This window comes from Rhyacophila brunnea, unplaced genomic scaffold (genome assembly GCF_057557595.1).
Source record: "Rhyacophila brunnea isolate RB1 unplaced genomic scaffold, BYU_Rbru_1.0 scaffold_1, whole genome shotgun sequence".
Taxonomy (NCBI): domain Eukaryota; kingdom Metazoa; phylum Arthropoda; class Insecta; order Trichoptera; family Rhyacophilidae; genus Rhyacophila; species Rhyacophila brunnea.
The window spans coordinates 23471017-23493480 of NW_028232751.1; the positions used below are offsets into that span (position 1 = coordinate 23471017).

At 33.5% G+C, this 22464-nt stretch overlaps 1 long non-coding RNA gene across 2 annotated transcripts; it reads right to left on the bottom strand.

Annotated features, from left to right (window-relative positions):
* Positions 1–222: 222 nt before the first annotated feature.
* LOC147079589 (uncharacterized) lies at positions 223–21490 on the bottom strand. Of its 2 annotated transcripts, none has more exons than XR_015070001.1 (3): positions 21249–21490; positions 3148–3303; positions 223–1483 (listed from the first exon to the last, which is right to left on the bottom strand). It is a non-coding gene; the product is annotated as an uncharacterized LOC147079589 (long non-coding RNA). The 2 variants fall into 2 exon arrangements; XR_015070002.1 differs by lacking the exon at positions 21249–21490 and adding an exon at positions 9613–9897.
* Between the last annotated feature and the right edge of the window lie 974 nt (positions 21491–22464).

A 22464-nucleotide genomic window follows, 5' to 3' on the forward strand; every position in this document is an offset into this window, starting at 1 on the left:
TTGTTTATTACCTAGCATATTTTATTGTGTACCACCAACAGATTTCGAGGTAAACAAATGTATCTCCATTATGAGCGTTAAATAATAATAATAATAAAAAATATATATATATATATATATTATAATAGAACACGAGAAAATATGCTTGTTTTGATAAATAAATAAATTTGATCTTTTTCCATTCACGAATGCCAGATGTTGAAGTACTAAAAATCACAAATTCGTCTCTCCTGTAAAGTTGTCATTTTATATTAATACAGAAATTATATTATTACAAGGTATGCTTAGCAACTAGGTGTATTACAATGTAACATAGGTACTTAAATAAATTATCAACTAGAGTCTGGATCGTTTGGCACTCAAAACTTTTACGTTTCTATCTTTTTGTGATTGTTACGATGCACTATCCAAAAATATTTAATTATAAGATCACTAAAAACCCATTTTATTTATTGTTATTCCTATAGAAACATGTCTCTTGAAGTAGCTGCTTCAAATAATGTCAGATTACAAGGTCGGGAGAACGCTTAAAAGCGAGCATCGCAATGTAACGCGAGCAATCGGTATGGCGTGTTAATTTATGCATTTTTAAGTTTTTAGACGTTTTGCATCTGAAAGAACAAACATCGCACTCGAACGGTTTTTCACCACTATGTCTCATCCTATGTAAGTTTAAATCTCGGGAACGAATGCAAGTATAAGAACAATCTTCACATTTATATGGTTTTTCACGGTTATGTGTCAATTGATGTAATTTCAGACTACTAAGCCGCGAAGATTCAAATGAACATTTATGGCATTTATGCGGTTTCTCATTAGTATGTATCACTTTGTGAACTTTTAGATTATGAGGTGTTTTACATGAAAAAGAGCAATCATCATAATTATACGGCCTGTCATCAGTATGTCTCATTTTATGTGATTTCAAGTGTTCAGATTGTCTACAAGTATATGAACAGACATCGCATTTAAATGGTTTTTCACCACTATGTGACATCTTGTGTAGACTGAGATGGCGATTTGTTTTGAATTTTAATATACATACATCGCACTTAAATGGTTTTTCGCCACTGTGTATCATCATATGTCTTTTTAATGTAAGCAACGTTCGACTTTTGTAAGAGCATTCGTTGCATTTATGTGATTTTTCCTCATTATGTTTTACTTTATGTCTACTTAGACTAGCATATTGCGAGCATGCATATGGGCATTCTTTACATTTATATGGTTTTTCACCGGTATGTGTCATTTTATGTGTTGCTAAGTGTTGAGATGACCTAGTTGTATAAGAACATTCGTTGCATTTGAAATTGATGTTGGGCTTTGACTTATGTTTTAGTTTTGGAAGATTCTGTAATGAGATTTCTTGCTTGATGTTTTGATTGCTTATTGTTACATCTGAATGCTGTATCACCGCGCATTTAGATTGTGGACTATCATTTTCTGTATTGTGATGCACCGCGGAACATTCGTGGGTAGACACCTACAAAAAAATAAATATTATATTACATTACGTTAAAATAGATTCAACTAAGGCCTGAACAAAAACGAACCATAAGTGCGAGTGGGAATAAATAAGACACGCTTATATCTCCGCACCATGCGTAATAGTAAGATAGAATTTTTTCGGCTGAATTAAATAGTTTTTGTAAACGTCGCCGGTAAATATGGATTTGAATGATTACATTTATTTAAAAACTGCGAGTACGTATTGCTAATTTTTTGTTTTTGTGTTAAATATACAGTTAATGATAATTATTTTTCGTTATTTTAGTAGAATATAATATGGTTATGTAACTACATTGTATTTCAATTTGGTAGCCAAACTCAGAAGCAACACGATGGTATATAACGTTTCACGTTAAGTTGATAATAATAAAAGCCAGGTTCTATTGTGCGTTATAAGCAAGAAACACGGCTTCCTCCAAGTTCCTCACTCAAGATGACTCCCAGATCCAACACCTGAACAAACCGAAAAGCTGGAGATAGTCATTATAGACTGTCATCATCTGGAGAGCTTTCACAGGGTTATTCAATTTATTTAGAAAAAAGTGACCAACGTGACCATTTAACTGTTTCCTCATAACGGGACATCTACTAATTTTTAGGTAAAAGTATATTGCGTGTTCAAGAAAATGCATATTTCTTTATAGTTTTTAATTATTAATGAAAGAGGAATGAACACATGAAAATAAATAACTTATGTGGTCTTATATTTTTCTGAAGTTCAAATTTGCCTAAGTATATTTGGTTTTTGTTTTTTTTGGCAGGACTTCTTAAAATTTATTTTGGTTATCAACATTGCTTGCAGAACTGTGGCCTGCAACTGTGTTTTTTCGCTCGTCCACATCTTATTCATAAGAGAAAAAGGCCCTTTCTATCGGTGTATACGTGCCGACTGACTCAAATGGAATAGTACAAAACTTAAATCTATTATAATTTAAATTCAAATTCCATCAAGTACCTTCTGTGACTACTCATGAAACACTTCCGTATCTTGGTTACATGTGATAAATTCCTTTTCAATCCATTAATTACTCTTTAAATATCTTCCCACGTAGGTATTTTGGTTAAACTCGCTCATTCAACTATTTCTAATTGTTACCATCGGTTGCTGTCTTGCTGAAAGCGGGACATTTCGGCGTCCAGAAGCTGTGCTTGGAGACAACGAGATAGGCTACCTAAAAACGGAATGGACCCGTCAAAACGGAACGTATGGTCACGTTAATTATGACCTGGGAACTCAGAAATAATGGGAACTGAAATACCTAACGGATGTAAAGTAATAGGCAACCGATCTCGAATGTAGAAGAATATGTGATTGACACGTGTCAATAATAACAACATCCTTCGTTCTGACAACTGCTTTCGGTTTATCCACTGACGCTCATTCAATATTGGTGTATTTGATCACACACTATTTTACGTCTATAATGCGTGGTTCATTACATGTAAAGCAAAAATAAATTTGAAAATTTTGTTTGACCTGGAACGATGCAAGAAGACTAGCGAACGACAGGGATTCTTGGAGGCGCCTTATAGTCTCCATACGCACCAAGTAAGGAGCGGATTTGGCCGAAAAAGAAGAGGAGAAGAAAGAAGAAGAATGTTATAGTATGATTAATTGTAAATAATAATAATGCATACCTGATTTAACAGTGGCGTCCATTCAGAGTAAGAACATCCGGGTGCAGGATAAACATATTCAAATGGACGCTTCATGTCTTCAACGAAATCTACATTTGAATTTTCCGATTGGCAAAGAGGTTCAGCCTTTATGTTGATAACGTCTATCGTGCCAGGCTGGAAAAAATAATAATAGATGATTGGCTAATTTAATGCAAGATTTCGCGAGTGGAGAACTACAAGGTTCTAAGTGTTTGTCCTTGGTGAAACAAAAGTTACATGAGGCAGCTAAGAATAGTACTTCATTGTTGGGTTTGTTTTCTCAAGGACGAACACTTAGAACCTTGTAAAATTAGGCTCGCGATTTACCTAATGTGACCGTACGTACTGGTATAATGGACATTTGTCTGGATAGTGGTAGTCGAGAGCGCGGCAGGTTAAGAGAGGGGCTGACTGTGTGTGATGTCCACCGCTCGTAAGGCTAATCCCTACTCTGGTGTATCATATTATGTACCTATGTGGAATATCATAATATGCAAATATTTATTACTTGGATTCCAAAGTATACATATGCTTCTACAACAACGACTATTAGACTGGCTGAGCCATTTTAAATGTCCTGTTATTAATTATTTTTTTACGCCATATTGAATATATACAAGGTTTTAAAAATGTTTGATTCTTTATTACTGAATGAACTATTTTATTAACTTTTTTAAACGGTACATGTTCAAACACGCGCGCTAACATCATTTTACTCCCTAGTTCAATTCTAGTTTGTCAATTTATGGCTACGGCCTTATGTTGTAGCTTAACCACTGGGGAATGCCAAAAGAAATGGCGTATTTCAAAAAAACACTACCTTATTCTTAGGTCAATAATTATTATAGAGCAATCATTATTCGTATAATGTTTATCACACTTGAATGGTCAAAGACATAGCTTATAATTAGTATCTTTAGAATTATCTTCAAATGTGTTAATCTTGCCCATTTTTTGAATAATAAAATGCCTAATTCTTGTCAAATTTGGGATCACAGAGATTATCAATATAATTTTTTATCGTAAATATTTCACTATAATAATGTCGATTTAAATTATACTGATGGTTTTATAAATGCGTTTAAAAATTAAAAAAATGTAAAAAATCTTAACACCACTGCACATTTATGTAATGAAATGTGACTATATTTTAAAACATTAGAGCGAGAGGTTTAAAAGAATACTATTTTATGTAATAAAAATACTTTATGCCGTCATCAAATGTTTAAAATAAATATAAAGGATAATAAGGCGTCAAAATTATGTAAATAGATTATCTACAACGTTTAAGGTATGTCCGGGATCATGCTTTGAAAATAGAACAAAAGTTCCATTTTGACCTACGCTGAGCATGCCCCCCTTAATATAATTCTTATTTTACAGTGTCACCTGTAAATAAAAAATACTATCGATTTTGTCACTGCACACTTTCTTTACTACAGAGAATTTATTGCAAGTTATTTAATAAAATTTCATTCGCACAACTTAACGGTGTTTTGTAAAAAGGGCGAATCAACCATTTTGGCGAAATCGAGATTTTAATGAAAAAAACAATATGTAGGTACTTGTGTTAAAACTGCGAATTTCTATCTCCACAGGAAAGTACCTACTTAAAAACGATAATCGTAAAAGCAGACATTCATTTAGCATTACGAATAAAAAATGAATGTGACATATTACGGCTTTTAAAATATTATATTATAATGCATATAAAGAGAGTATTCTTTCTAAACTTTATTATAAACTTGTTAGACGTTTATCAACCACAGGTAATCAATAAATAAATGTCAAAATTAAAAATCCTCTTCCTGTAAAATAGCATTTTGGTTAGGTAATTCGCCCTTTTCACAAAACACCGACGATATAAAGGGTAGGTACTATACAGTTTGTTTCTGAAATGCAATACCGTCAGCGCTCGAAATGGAAAATTTTACGAACCGGAGCGCTCGATAATTTTACGAAAATTTTAACATTGTTCTATTGTATATTGTATAATGTATTTAAAAAAATAAGTGTGTTAGATTTCTTTATTATATGACATATCTCGCTCACACGGCCAAATTAATATTTACACGAAACTTTTACGAACCGGAACGGCGCTCCGGTGGGTTCCGGTCCAATTCGAGCACTGAATACCGTGCAGTTAATTTAATTAAATTTCAAACAAACCCTACCATAATATCAATATTATATAATCTTCTATATATTATTATCCTAAGAGATTTTGGAAAACGCACCGACTTTTTTATTTAAATACCGTTTTGTTGATTATTAAAGGAATTCACTTCAATTTTTGGAGTCCCGAATCTACTTCCATTTAAATCCGGCACAATCTGATAAAACTCGACACAATCACAGATAATATCGTTTTTAAATAGCGTTTTATATCCGTCACCATACATTTTCGCATCTTGCTGTCCGTCTACCTCAAATTGATTATATTGTCGCTTAATACTTTCTATGTAACCGATATTTCACAAATCTGAATTAATATTCCACAAAACTATTCAAATTTGTAAGCGGCACATTGGCGTGCTACAAGAATTAAATGCATATTTCCTCACTAATTATTACGAAAATATAAGCTAAAACCACGTTACTGCTATTTATCTGTCAAACTAATAGACTAAGGATTGTCATTTGTTTTCTTTCGCGAGCTACCTAAAACAAGTTCATTTGACGTGTCAGAATTCAAATTTAGAATTTGCAGGAATAATCGAAAAAATGTTACATGTCTATTAGCACCCATAAATAATAATCAATTTCAATCAAGACATTTATTGTAAGATGAAGATAATTTTAACACTTCTATCAATAAATTGAATAATTCCAGACTTAATAAATAAGAAACTACATTATATAGGCACATATTACGCTCTTCTCTATATTATAGTAAGTCGACGGTGATCTGACAATAGTATCTATCTGCAGTTTTGGCGAATTTTAGGTTATTGGTGTATTTTGTACAAAATGGTGACGGATCGAATGGAAATATTATTGTTCTACGAAAAAAATCCTAAAATGCTCAAATTTGACGTGGAGAATGGTGTCTATCTGCATTGAAGTGTCTAAAAACTAAAAAGAAATATTATCTATCTGCTTGATTTATTTTATTATGACATTACAATTTCCATACATCTTTAAATGACTGTTTTAGTACTAATATTAAATCATTTCACTTGAAAAATAAAAATAACACTGATACCGACAAAAACAGTGTTTTGAACCTCCTGAAAAATTGGCTATAAATGTCTGATAGATACTATTGTCAGATCAAGGTCGAAGTATCACATACTTCCATATATAATAGATAGGTAGTTATCGTGATTCAGTAATAATTGTATTATTTTTACATTTAGGTAGGTAAATGAAATTGATGTGACGTTTAATACAAGTAGGTTATTAAAAATTATTGATGTTTATATATTTTATGATAATAATTATTGTATATAAAATTACAGTAACCTTTCTTCTTCTTTTATATCATTAGTAACTATTAATACCTACTCAATAAAAATAACATTCTAATAATGCTTTTTATTATGCATGTTGTTTGCTTTTTTTATCATTCATCACTTATAAGTGAAATATAATATACTTATAGTGAAATATAGTCAATTATGAAATTTTTATTACACAATTAGGTACAATAATATGTAAGTAGATACCTGCTATTTTTTCCACTTTTGTACATGATAAAAATAATACTTTTTTATTTCCCCACCCAGATAATTTGTTAAATAATATATTTAGCATGTTGGAATTTATTCATTAGTATATTAAGTACTTTAAAGAATTTTAAAATAAAATACCATTTTTGTTCCTAAGCAAAGCATATGGACACACCGCTTCAGGGTGGTAATTACGAGTAACTTAAAAGACAGTTTGAGAAATAGTTTTTACATTTTTTCAATCTAATGGGATCTTCCCCCATTGAATAAATAAAACGTATTATAACGCAATAATCTAAATGTATGAAAAATTAGACTATACTGTAGTGGCGATGGGTGGAGGTAGGGTAGATCCACCATAGATAGTACAGACTAAACTTTGTCAGTTATACGTATTTGTTTACATTGAACTAAGACTACAATTTACAAATGGTGTTGATTAGTTTTTAAAATTCAAATTAACCCTGGGAAAACAAAGCCATGATACGTATCTGTCCATAAAATATTTAAAATGATGCTATTAAATCATACATCATTTTGGATATTTAATAGATAGAATAATATTTTAACTACTATTGTTTGGTTTAGAAAGGGTTTAATGAATTATAAAAAACTAACCAACAACTACATTAATGTATATATTAATGTATAACGATGGAATTTGAATTTAAATTCTAATGGATTTAATATATAACATATTTTGTGATATGTTGTCTTGACTTTCAAACTATTAATTTGTTTAGAATAATAATATTATGCACTATACTGCTCAAGCTTTTCAATTATCTTTGATAGTACCGATCAGTGTTACATTTTTCAAACTGTTTGAAATTGGACCCACTGAAGAAAATTTATTTATTATAAATATTGAGGTGGTGATAAAACTAACTATTTTCACTCCAGGTTAGGTTTGGTTTGGTCTAAAAAGAAAGTTGTAAAATCTCATGTCCACCTCTGCGGCACATTTAGTACAGATTTTGTATTTTTACGATAAATGGATGTTAGCCACTCGGTTAACCTATTAGGTCCATACTGGTACAGTTCGGTTATGAGGAATACAGCGGAAAACACATTTTTAAAATAGGTAATTGACTAGGTTTATATTACTCAACGTTTATATTATTTTATTTTATATTGTAAATATTTTATTACATAATATAAGTAAAATGCATGCATGCGTATAAGCAAATAAAATAGTGAATTATGATAATTTCATACCCTAATCACACTATGAGTCGTCTACGTCGTATTATGCATTATTTCCATTTGCGTGGTTATATAGAAGAATTAATATTTGTCACTATGCTTATTTGCATTCCACTACTGGATGAAGGTTGTATAAATAATCCTATTGGTCATATGAACTGCTATGTCTATTAAAATTGGTGATATTAATATTTACCTACCCATTTACATCGTCATTATTATCATGAACCAGGATCAATCCACTGCTCGATGAAGGCCTCTCAAAACTAATTCCATTCCTATTTAATATATACATTGCTGCATTTATACAATATTTTAATATAATATATTCATTTCATCGTTATCATTATTAGACCAGGTCAATCCACTGCTGGATGAGGGCCTCTCTAAGCTAATTCCACTTTTTTTGATCCTATGAATAATCGCTATATAATATACATAATCTACCTATTTATAATGCTATTATCATAATCAATTTAGATCAATACACTGCTAGACGAAATCTTTTCCAACCTCATTACTTCCTCTCAGATCTATGTGTTTCTTCTTTTATCAACATTTGTTTCGATCGGAAAACATTATATTATCGCTAAAATTTTAATTCAAATTTTGATTTTTTAAATATTATTCTATGGCTGCAAGCATTTTTTCAATGAAACAAAATAACTTAATAGTTTAAATTTATTTTTTATATGGCTAACCTTCTTCTATTACATCAAAGGGATACGCACGAGATTAATATTTACATTATATTCAATCGCAATCAAATTGTCAGCTATTCTGCTAGGTCTAGCAGCCTGGGATGGTATCAGATGATATCCTGAAGGCCAAAATCCATAAAAGACTATACATATGATGCCAAATTTATATCGATAGTAACGACTTACAAATTGTAAAAGTGACAAATCAGCGACATGTCAAATGGCGCCGTCTCTGCATTCTTCACAATTTTATTAAAATCCAATATCATGTCATTAGGACGCCAAGCTGTCTGCAAGACCTAGCGAGACAGACTGGTGAGAGCCAGCTGGCTCAGCTAGTAATATATATTACGTTGTGATGTGAAACTTGGTAATTTTTTGGTTCTTTTGTGCTTTTAAGCTCAGTTTTGGTGTTCGCCCAGTCACCATTTCAGTAGAGCTGTCAGTTAAACTGATGTGTATTCCGATTTTAGATTGTTGATAGATTTCCCAGTTCAATAATTGTCGTGTAAATTACTGTGTAATTGATTGAATCATTATAAGTAATATATATTTATTTCTTCAAATATAGGTACTGTAGTATACCTACCAATATGTTTAGAAAATTATTATAAAGATAATAGTCATTTTTAGTTGATAAAAAATACGTAAATATCATAGAGGTACTAAATGTAAATATACATCGCATTTTCCCAACTGGACTATCAACTGATACTGAACGGATACTAACTAAACTGATCATCCAAATCCACCGCCGTTTCGAAACTGAACGGACCGAAACGGAAACATCGACTGAACGGACAACTGAACTGACGTCTAATATCTTTAGAATGGCACTTGATAAAATTTGTTTAAAAAAAACTAACCACAATTATACTGTTGGCGTCATGTCATCTGCGCATTCTTGCTTTATGTAGATGTCGACATCTGTTGCGTCTGCATTCTCTATGGGTACATTAAACCAATGCTGATGCTCTGCATCTGCTTGTAATTCGTCTGGTTCGCGTTTTACGTCCATTCTGCGTAAATATTTATCACATTGAGGACAAGCACCGCCATCGTTTGAGTCGGCAATGGGACAAGCGATTTCTTAAAGTTTATAGAAGAACTGACATCTGACATCGTAGCAGAGTGTTGCTATCTCTCCACATGGGACAATGCTGCCATCTTTTTATATTTTTTTATTTCGGAAAAACTTTACAGACCTACAAACTTATCAGCTGTGGAATGGATGGGAGACCCACAGTGGCCACAGTCGAAAACTACCCAATCGAGACTCGCAATTAGACATGCGTCGTTCTCGAACGAACGTATCTTTTAAAACTAATCTTTAGCCAGCGAACAAATCGGTCCCGTGTCACCTGGCGCTTATGTCGTTTGAGGCGAATGAGATTCGCAAGAGTGCTCGCCAGCTCGCGCAGTATAGGAATAAACGTGGATACGAAGGACACGCTGCCAGGCGAACTGAATATGTCGTTCCGTTGATCTAGAGCGCGCGCGCAGTATAGGAAGAAACGTGGGTGCGAAGGACACGCTGCCAGACGAACTGAATTTGTCGTTCCGTTGAACTAGAGTGCGAGCGCAGTATAGGAAGAAACGTGGGTGCAAAGGACACGCTGCCAGACGAACTGAATTTGTCGTTCCGTTGAACTAGAGTGCGAGCGCAGTATAGGAAGAAACGTGGGTGCGAAGGACACGCTGCCAGACGAACTGAATTTGTCGTTCCGTTGAACTAGAGTGCGCGCGCAGTATAGGAAGAAACGTGGATGCGAAGGACACGCTGCCAGACGAACTGAATTTGTCGTTCCGTTGAACTAGAGTGCGAGCGCAGTATAGGAAGAAACGTGGGTGCGAAGAATACGCTGCCCGGCGAACGGAATATCTCGTTCGAGGCGAACGAGATACGCGAGAGTGCGCGCGCAGTATAGGAAGAAATAGTAACTATACATTTTATTACGGCAACAAAAGACACAATTGACCTAATTAGTCCGAACAAATCACTATCCGTAATTGAGCTATTCGGTCGGAGTCCTCATTAAGTGACTCATTTCCCATATCTACTCGCAATTGGACAGAATCTGACATTCGAATGACGTCTATACGATAGTCCGTAGTTCCATTTTTAACCGTTCTTTAGACAAAATTGTAGGACTGTACCAACGCGTTTTCATAATGTTAAAAATGTATAGGTTTTTGCTTCTCACCAAAAAATAACGGAGAATTTAAGAAATTCCGAGATCCTTTTTTTATTTAGGTATCTTTACTAACCAAAAACGCTAACCGACGACTTCAAAAAAAAATATTTTATTCTAAGTTAACTGTTTTATGTACGATTTTCGAGCATTTTTTTCCAGGATCTCCAAATGTTCTTTAATTGCGAAATTATAGTCGGTACGTGCATCAATTTCTTGTACGAAAATATAGAAATTTTAGTAGGTAAAAGTAGGTAGTACTTTTTGCGTATTTTTTCCGATATCAAAAGTATAGTATTTTAGGCATAGTGAACGATGTGAACCCACCTCAATTTAACACCTCCGCGTACGAGTCAAATATGCATTTACAAATTATACATAGGTACAATAATATTGCAAAATATTAATCAAACCAACAAAAACACACACGCTGCAGTTTTTCACAGCTGTTATATATGCAAGCTTTCGAATACGAAACACCATTCGTTCATAGTAAATTTGTTACGCTGCACGGCTCAATTTTCGCTACCTACGCAAACCTCGCCATTTTTTCATGACGCCGCAACCACTATGTAGACAGATTAAGATTTAACTCTATGTTGACTCTATAATTGATATCTCTCACAGTCTTATAGCCATATCAAATGACGAATGGAGATAACCGCTTTGACTCCAGATCATTACACCGGTCAATTCTTGACTGGACTTCTTCTGCCTGGAGCTTCGCTAGCAGGCTCTTTGGGCTTGGTTTTGTTACCCGTTCAACAAGTCCATGTGGCGGAAAAATACTGGATGCAAACCACATCATCTGGGAATATCTTAAAATGTGCACGGAAAAGGAAGAGCTGTTCAAGTCGGTTCAACTAGCTGTTCGGCCCATCGGACCGTCCAACCTGTTCCCCACAAAGGCCAATTATCTTGCATTTTAAAAATTTGCGGCGTCTTACTGCGGGCGTGAAGATCTCATCACATAATTTTGCTCTACGTATATATATATATTTTTTATATAATAAATTCTTAATTCATTTTCTTTTTTGTTAGTTTCCTGTGCCTTTTCTCTCCCCGGCACTTTGCATTAGAGTCAAATTTAATTAGTAAACTCAATCAGAGCTCTCTCAGAGCGTGATGACGTTACTCTTGGGTATCAGCTGATTCTGAGACATTACCGGGCGTAAACAAGTGTACAGTGATGCTTCACTTCAAACGTAGTGCCCCGTGACACGCTCGATTATGACCGAGTGTGGTGCGGTGCGGCTTTGGTTTGGAGGGTGTGTTTTTGTTGTCTTGTGATTAATTGTCAAATAAATTTATTAATAAAACACATTAACATTAATATTTAAGTACCTACCTATTTATTATCGCGACGCAGCGGCGTTATTTTCGGTAACTCTGTCATTCGGGTTTCTTGTGTACCTACCTACTTATTTAAAAAAAAAAAAAAAACAATCCACTTTGTGATAGTGCGCGTGTGCAGGGGAAGGGATACTTTCGCAGAAGGGACGCGTTCAATTTCTTTAAGACAGAATAGATTGTTTCGATATTATTTAGATGTTTGATCGTAAATGTTAGTACCTAATATGGCGTTTTAGTAAGAGATACCTACCTATTAAATATGGGGCGGGGTTTGTTTGCAGTAATTAGGTATGATAGTGAAACAAGTTTTTAGCGATTGGATTATTAAAATATTCGTAATAATTGGGGGAGGGGGTTTAAAATAGTTTTCAGTATTGCTCTAATAACTCTGCACAGAGTTATAATTTTCTCAATGATTCAAACATGGACATTATGTTATAATGATATTAGGTACATTGATTCTAAGTGAGGGGGACGGAGACGTCTTAAGACTTCGCATTTCACTACCATTGAGGGATTTCACTTTTGTTAAGATGGGGTAACTTTTGTTCGATTAATTTTAACACGAGAACACTAAGTGGTACACTTTTGTAATGTCAAGATGGGTGGTGTTTATTTTGAAATAGGCAGCCTCCCGCAACGGCGGGGGGGGGGGCGCGGGTGACGTGTCTCTCCTAGCTTCCAGGGCGAAATCGTGCTAAAAACTTTTTTCGACAAGACTAAACACTCGTGAGATGCGTCGGATTTCGGTGAAAATTACGGGATTTCCACTCATGGTAAGTGGGTGGCCATGCTGCCAGGTATAATATGCGGGTCTAGGACGATTTGGCACCGCGAACTGGCCTCCGCCGATTGGCCTCCGGTTATTGGCCGCCGGTACAATCGGACACCGACCCAATTGGCCTCCGGGACGATCGGACGCCGGTACAATCGGGCGCCGGCCCAATTTGACACCGGCCCAACTGGCCGCCGGGAGATTGGACGCCGCACCGCTGAATAAAATGCGCAAAGGAAAAGACCTACGTAACGACTTCGTAGAGAAAGTAGACACGACACTTTAATAAATTCTTCTAATCTACTTAGTGGTTGTACCTAATACATTTTGCACTTAATATATTTTTATTATGATAGATAATAATTATTATTCATGCTTTATGCTGTTTATAAAAGAAAAGAATTCTTTTCTCGCCAGAACTTGAAGATGTGCATAATTAAATAATTTTTGTGTATACCTACCTATTCATATTAAAAACATCAAATATTAATAATGAATTAATTAGTTAAAATATTGTCTTTCGGCGTTTTCTCGATTTCATGTTATTATTATTGAACTTTATATGTGTACCTATATCACCCGTAAATAATTATTTTGAAGATTATGAAGTTACAAACAATATAAGTAGGTAAACTACTTGAAAGGTATTTACATATTACATTAGATATTATGTTGACAAAGCGAATTTGTAACTTTATTGGAAGTTTTAGTCATTTTTATTTAAGTATAGTATATATATGATGTTTATAAAAATAATGGAATCCTTTCCTCGTCTTTTAAAGATGTGCACAATTAAATTTACGTATTTTTATTTATATTTACAAATCTGTAGGTGTCCCTATAAAGGGGATAATTAAGTATATGTTATGCGAAACTCAAAGCGAGGAAAAACACCAAATAAAAACAGTAACCAAAATATATGTATTCGTATATGGTATTTTTTTTTAGTTTATTAAATGTATATGATTTAAAATACAACCATAAAACACTAAAGCTATTGTTATTTATTTCGTCGTGTGTTTTTTTTATTTTTTTGCCTGTTTCTAGTTTATTAGTTAAATTGAGCCAGTTTGAATGAAAATAATATTCTTTCAGACTTTTCTTAAATTAAAACAATACATTTTAAAGTGTGTTTTAGGGTAAATAAAAATATCTTTAAATATTTAAGAAAATAATCTGCTGTAAATATTTCAGTAGGTTGATGGATAAATATGAAAGTAACCTTATAGTAATTAATAATATTCACTATTTGCTAAGTCATATTTTTATAATAATACTTACATATGAATTTCTTCAACGGTATTAACTCACAGTAAAGCCTTGATGAAAAGACAGTACCTATATTAAATAATAAAATAAAATAAAACACAATATTATGCAGTGCTAAGCAAAATTGATAAATAAAACGACAATTATATTAATACATTTATTTTCAATGACAACCTATTTTAGACAATACATTTTAATAATATAAAAACAAAATGCAGTTCATAAATACACATCGTATGGGTATTTTATAATCCTACTTATGATATTTAAATAACATAATATACGTACATATTCATCTCAAAAAACCTCATAACAAAATAACATACGAAAACTACACAAAATATTTTTTACTTTCCATAAAAATAAAGGAATAAATGTAGGAACCTAATAATACAATATTAGGTACCTTCCTACCTATCTACCTAAAACTTGTTATGTAAATACACTTTTAATATATTCTACCTAACCGAATATTTTACTCAAAAATTCAACATAGGTACCTATATATTTGAATGTAAGTAAACTAAACGAATAAATTTTAATGGATTGAAGTTTTGTACTTTTCCATTTGAGTCGTTTTTTGCGACCCGAGTTTCGCCTTTCGGCACCTTCGGGCACTATGTGCATTTACCAAAAGGTAAATACACACTGTCGATGAATACAGTTAATAATTCTAACTTATATAACAAAGTAATACAATAAATTAGGTGAAACTTTATCACCTACCATTAAGTTCACAATAAAAATATAACAAACAAATTATGAATAGTTGAGGTGTTTGTAAAATAACCCTACCTTCTCACTAATAATACATTTGATATGAGTATTAATCGTCAAAACATAATAATAGATCATTGGTAAATGTAATCAATAAAAATACTTACTACACTCAAGAGGTGTAAAATTGTCAATTCTGGGAACATAGCAACGTATTGGGAATTTAACGGAGGTTACTAATGAGATACCTATATCAATGATATCAATCTTGTGAAACAAATATTCGATATTATTCTTACATGCTACTTTTTTCCACTTCACTTCAAATACTTCAACTAATCATAATTTATTTGTTAATTTTTTATTATTATTTATTGTTATATTTTTTATTGTGATCATTGACTTAATAGGTAGGTGATAAAGTTTTTACCTACTTTATTGTATGAATTTGTTATATAAGTTAAAATTGACTGCATTCGTTGTCAGTGTGTGTGTCACACTCTAACTTTCCATGCCCGCGTTCGCTCATAATCTGCCCTTCCATTGCGAATATGGTATTTGTCACTAATTATTGTCACTTGAGTTTATTTTGAAATTTTGGCCCACGTACGTAAAAAGGTTTGCCAACCCTGATCGAAATAATACTATTAAACCTATTTTTTCTCAAAAAAAGGGGTTTTCAAACTGTGTTCACTCGTATAATTCTGTTTAATATAATATTTCTTTTATTAATTATGTTAACTGTAAATTCATGGTGGAAATGAATTCTATTATTGATTTAATTTAATAAAACGCAATTTTTATCGTACTGACTAGACTAGCCTCTGGGTGGACGAAACCGGTTGCAGTTAAAAAACGTTCATGTGATTGGGTCATCGATATATTTAATAATATGTTTACTGTTCAATTCTACTTATTAAGTCATAATTTGTGTTATACTAATTATTGCATTAACAAATGCATTTTGCGATAATAATAATATTATAAGAAACGTTTCTTTGCAGGCAGGCTTTGTCAACTTTTGTCATGGGTACGTTGATATTGAGAATATTTTTTTTATATGATATTAAAGACATTCTTTGGGTGGGTGTATTTGGTAATAGTACATACATATTTACTGTTGTATGTAGACTCCGCGCTATGAAAATGGCAGAATATGTGCTTCTAAAACCGTTGATTGCTCGCAGATTCGAATACCGTAAGTATTTTTCAAAATAATTTTGTCATTATAATATTAATATATTCTAATGGATTTAAATTTTGTACAACCAATTTTCTTTTCAGTCGTTTTTATGACCCGGGTTTCGCCTTTCGCCAATAGCCCATATTATGATGGTTTATATGCGAGACTATTATAATAAAGTGTAATGGTATTAGTGGCAAAGAGTGAAGTTAGGTTGTTAAGATTCGACATAAATAGTGCACATTAAACTTTGTCAGTACGTCAGTCTTTGACAGTCGTTTGCACGTATTTGTTATTATTGAACTAAGACTATTATATTACGGTTGGCATCACAGCAACATTACTAACATCCCGCTTCATTAAATTTTGTAAATGTAGTTGCCTACCTAGTATAATATATAATGTTAATTGTTAGAAAGAACATAAACCGGCTCTCACATCAAAACTAGTCTCGCATACGTGTCGTCATATCGTGTCGACTAGTTGTGACGTCATTGTTGTTCACAAAACACATGTTGCCAAATAGAGCTCCGCAGAACGGTCGATTGTGACTTTTTATTTAAAAAAAAAAAACATCTACTGTTGCAATCGACAAGTTGCATGATTTTCGGGCTGCGAGTCGAAGACGCTAGGACGCATACAAATACCTACGAATTGGTCATTCCAATGAATTTACCGATTTAAATCGATCGCCGCATCCAAGACAAGTATATATATGTTTCGAAGGTTACGTGTGACGGTCGCTAGGTAGATATGCACGGTCTACATATGCAACACTGGATCGACGTTCTTGGAAATAAAAATTACTTGGAAATAAACAAGAAACCTACCAATTTAGATTACATACATAGGTACCTACTGACACACCTGCTATCTTGGGAGGGCGCCCTCCTTGGAGCAATTAAGTCATTTTTAGTAGCATTTATTCCTTATTTCCCCACCCACCTCCTAATTTCTTAGCATTGTCACAAGACCAGGCAAGCGCGGAGTTACGGTGGGAATTCGAGCGTAAATGCAAGAGACATTCAGTTATGCGAAAACAACGAGTGAGTGCACTTGATACAGCGTGACAATCGTTTAGCAAGGACTCAATACAACTATCAGAACCTCGACTCAAGCCGTGTTACTAGCACAGGGTATCTGATCAATCATTCAATACAAACATCATCATCTTTCATTGACCCTCATGTATCATCAATAAAACTGTGTACCAAGTGCCGCGAACAGGGTGACCCAAAACAAACTAGAGCGTGAGTGTAGGACACGTGACCCATGCCAGTACGCGCCTGCCCGCATCACATCAAAAGATCAGTGCCTCGTCATCTTCTAAATCACCCCCTTCCCCTATAACCGGAATTCCCAGCATCACCTTCCAATAATACAGTCCACTAGCAAAATGCTCAATCACTGAAGTGTCAATCACAGGCTTAATAGTCAACCGGTACGTCAGTTCCTCATACCTACTCCATTCCTCGTAGTCTTTTAGATAAATATATTAATCCCTGAGCTTTATGCCCTACATGGAATGATCCGTAGATGGATTACTACGATTAAAGAAATGAAAATTGTTCCGGTCCCCTTATATCAGTAGCGAAGGGTGTAGATGAAAGATATTCCGTTATTAAGTACTAAGTTTTGGTTGATATTTATTATATAAATAATGATTCTCCTCGATTTGCCGCCCTTCGGGTAACTGCCGCTCCCAAGCGATGCTCAATCTGCCTACCCCCACAGGATTCATTGCTAGATAGATAGTATTTAACGGCTTTCCAGGTCTCTGAAATCCGTAGACTTTAAAAATCGGCAAGCTTGGTTGAGGTTCTTTTCTGGCATCCGCACCACGTAGCCGTGATAAGAGGCTGCATAATGCGTTCTCTATCTCTTCGTATCCGCTGCAATCACATTATGCTCTCGAAGCTCAGTATACGGTTGCTCTGTGCTTTTGTAAAGTGCTATGATTCGCTGTCGTAAAGCTGCACCGTCAGAATGCAAGCATCGAATAGCCGGCATTATTGTTAAGTTAATTTATTTTGTTAAACTCCACCGATTTAATATTAATATCGCTCAGTTGCCATTCCAATTTTCTGACATAGATGTACGCATGACAGCCATTTTTTAAATATTGATTGTGATTATTAAATAAGATTACCTAGGTACACTAAATTATTACCTATTGGCTGATAATCCACTCGTCGTGACGGATTGTCTTTTTACACACCTCGCAAATTTGTGAAATAAACTCATAGAATGCAAGTAGACTATTACCAAACTGTTAGTATGAATAATTAATTAACCATTACAATGCTACGCAACGATATATCGCTGTTTTTGATAATGGCCAGTAATGCTAACAACGATCGTCGTTTTGCCTTTGATGCCTGAAATGTTAAGTTAATTTGGGAACATACTACTGCACCAGTGGTAAGAAACATTGTTTTATCTATTTAGTTTTATTGTTGTGTAATATAACCCGATTCATATATGTTTTGTGAGTGGGTAAGTTTAGAACTTATAACGATTGTATTTTTTTTTTCATGGCATCACCCTTTTTACAATAAAACAATTCCAAATACAAATTTCAGTTCACCATATACAAATTGGTTTACAGTCAAATTCTTGGTGGAAGGACAATGTTTTATTTTATTTTATGCATTTGAAACAATAGGAAATACTTTTACTCAACTCAGTGTTTAAAGTAAAGTGGATTTTTGCTATATAAAACACTTTCATTTATAAAAAAATAATGAAATAAAATCATTTGCAATACATATTTTAAATGTTACAATAAACAGACACCATGAAGACCTTTTTCACAAATCACGCATATTGTACGCGATCTTTTACCGAGGCCACCATGCAAATTTTTTCTTTTCGGCCGGGTAGTTTCCTTATTCCACTACTTTGTATTATCCCTCGTGTGGGATAACCGATTGTTTCCAATAACTGGTAAAAATCAAAACTCTGTGCGCGGATCGTGCATTTCGCTCGCTCTCGCGATCACCCGTATGATAGAGCGAGAAAGAGATATGTCAATTACTTTTAACAGTAGATGCAGCGCGGGATATCTAATTGCCTCATTATCTATTCAAAACGATAAATTAATTACGAAATGTGTTTTCATAATATTCCGATTTCGCAGAATCAATTAGACTGGTAAGGTGTCTAAAAATAATACAATACTTTCATTTATCGACAATTATTGGTAGCAATCCTCGCCCGGATTTTTAAAAATATCGTAGCAGCCAAGGGGTTAAGAAATTTTTACCCAGTTTGCGAGCCGCTGGACTAAAAAGAAAGTGTTAGATTTAGAATACTAATTATAATATGTACCTAGATGTAAAATTTCAAACCAATAGTTTTAAGTATTAAGTTTCATAGCATTAAAATTGTAAATATTTTGTAATAGGAATAGCTTGTAAGTCTATGTAAGATTTTTTATGAGTATGAAAGACATGGATGTAAAAGATGCAATGGTGGAAGAGAGATAGCATGAGATTTCTTTTGTAAACTGTACACGCCGAATTATCAGGCGGCCGTTTTCAAACATTTAAAGGCAGTAGACAAAAGACACTATCGGAAGTGGACGCTAAAATTAGCTCGCAACGCGCCAAAATAAAATAAATCTAGATATTAATAATTAGAATATAAGTGATCCTCCTTAAGAAATAGTAATTAAGAAACTAACTTACCGTCTAAATACGCGACCTGTATAGCATTAAGTTTATTGTAGTGTCAATAACGATAATGAAAATATAAAACCACGTGTGAAAAGACTGTTTTATTTAATTTTTTTTTGTGAATCCCGGATTCCACCAATACCCTGAGCTAGCACAGAACTCGGGATATCTGAGTATTAGAAGCCGTATATATACGCGTACGCCGCTTGGCCATCTTGGTTCACTATGTGGAGGCTCAAAATATGATCTTATAAAGATTGGACATGATCCATAAAGAAGTCTTGTAGAGAAATTCACACTATTTTTTTACGTTTGTGAAACTGCAACGCGAAGTCATTAGTTTGTAGCTAAATATGTGGACCAGAGCCTAGTAGTCCCTTTTTGCGATTTTTCGAGACGGTTTTTAATATCTTTGATTGTTACCAAGTTTGAGATTAATTATTATCAATAGATAGTATCAATTGCAAGCTTCGTATTTTGACGTCAGTTGCGGGTTGACGATTCCGCGTAAATGTTGTATTAAATTTTATTATTATTAGTTCAACAAAAGTATCAATAATTTTATTGTTTTTCGTTATTTTGGTTTGGTTTGAGCTTTTAAATACATTCAAATACCTGCAACTTTCTGCTCAACTACATACATTTTAGCAACGTATTTTCATAAAAAAAATCGCTATGTTCCTAATAAAAATCATAGGTAGTGTTAAAAAAATACATTATGTAATAAAAAAAATCACAAGATAAAAAAGAACTTGTTATACACCACGTTTTTAAATTTTCAGTTGAATCATAATATAAAATTGACAATTCTATGTTAATATGATATGATGTTAAGGGTACCTAAATAGGATCTACGAGGGGGTATCATATATATATACATCAGGGGGAATTGGAATTATAAAATACGGAAAAGGGAATTCGGATAGAGCGAGGAGTAACGTTAGTTTCGGGAAGTAGGTCTCGATCCCGGGACCTTACGCCGCTCGCGTGCCTTCCAACAATATAACTTACGGTTTAAACTTATGGCCGCGAATGTTCTGAAATGAGAATACTAGAAATGCAGCCCCCGGAGGGGATAATGTCAGATGTATCAAAATAAAGAATAGGTACAGTTAAATAAAAGTCGGCGGTAGTATAATAAATAAATAAATATAATTTCTCATAAGACAATGGTGAATACATCTGACATGGTAAAACTATGAGCACCAGAATTTAATTGAATTTAAATAGATTGGAACGGAGCTATGGTGAACTAACTATAGAAATATAATACTAGCCACGATGTCCGGATGCTAAATACTAAAAGACCACGGGAACGATACAGATTAATACTTGCAGTTCAACTCGATGATGACAGTCCTTTGACATTGTTCTTTTAGGTTAAAACGGTGCACTGAATTTAAAGTAAGCCCACCGGTTGCTAAGTTCACCGGGGGCTTACGCTAACACTGGACTCGACGACGGCTGGGTATAAAAAAGCCTCGTAATCACGCCGGATTATCTTTTTATATCATCCTTAATCGGCGGAACCTGTCAGAAACAACTTCAGTGTTGACGTTTCGGCTGCCATGTCGCTATGTTTTTTACAGGTGGCCGGGCGAAATGGTGTTGCCATTATATCGGCAGATATCATTATGTATACTTGTGTGTTATGTTATTTGAACATAACAATGTATAAACAAATACCTTTTTTGAAGTTGATAGAAATACTGAATAAATATAGAATACTGAAATGTCATTTTGATATTTCATATTGATTTTCCTAGTAATGCACGTATATATTAATAATTTAGTTCCTAGGACGCCTTAGCTGGACAAACAAGAATACAAGCTAATAAAAACGTGGTAAAATCAATTTTATTTTTCAATATACGTCATAATCATTGTTTATATACCTACGTACTAATCTATATCCTTAACAAAATACATTTTTGTTTTTCTTAAATTAATAATCTTTAGTTACCTATCAAGTATGTAGTTTACTTGAGACGAATAATTAGCATCAAAACTGGTCAAATCCTAAAAAATCAAGTTTTCAACTAACACTGACAATTTATTCATCGTTAAAATATTTTCAAGTCATGTTATATCAAATATAGTCCAAATAAAATTACAACATACTGAAAAAACGTGTTAAAAATCATGTATCAAAATGAGTCAATTAATCTACATTATAATTTTGTAAATATCTTTTAAAGTACCTATTTCTTTGGAGGTGACCATTTTTTATACTACTCGTCTTACATAGTAAGGTATGGAATATGGATTTTAACTCCATTTATTGTATTAATTTATTATATAAGACAGAATCAACTTTATCCGTAGTCAGTATGTATTTACCATTAGTAAATGCGCATAAAGTCTAAAGATGACGAAAAGCAAAACCCGGGACACAAAAAACGACTAAAATAGAATAGTACAAAACCTTAATCCGTTAAATTTTAATTTCATATTCTATCATTTGTCCTCAGTCGATTGTGTACATATCAAAATACTAGTTAATAATAATATATAGCACAAAGTTATGAACCAGTATGTGTCATTTTATGTGA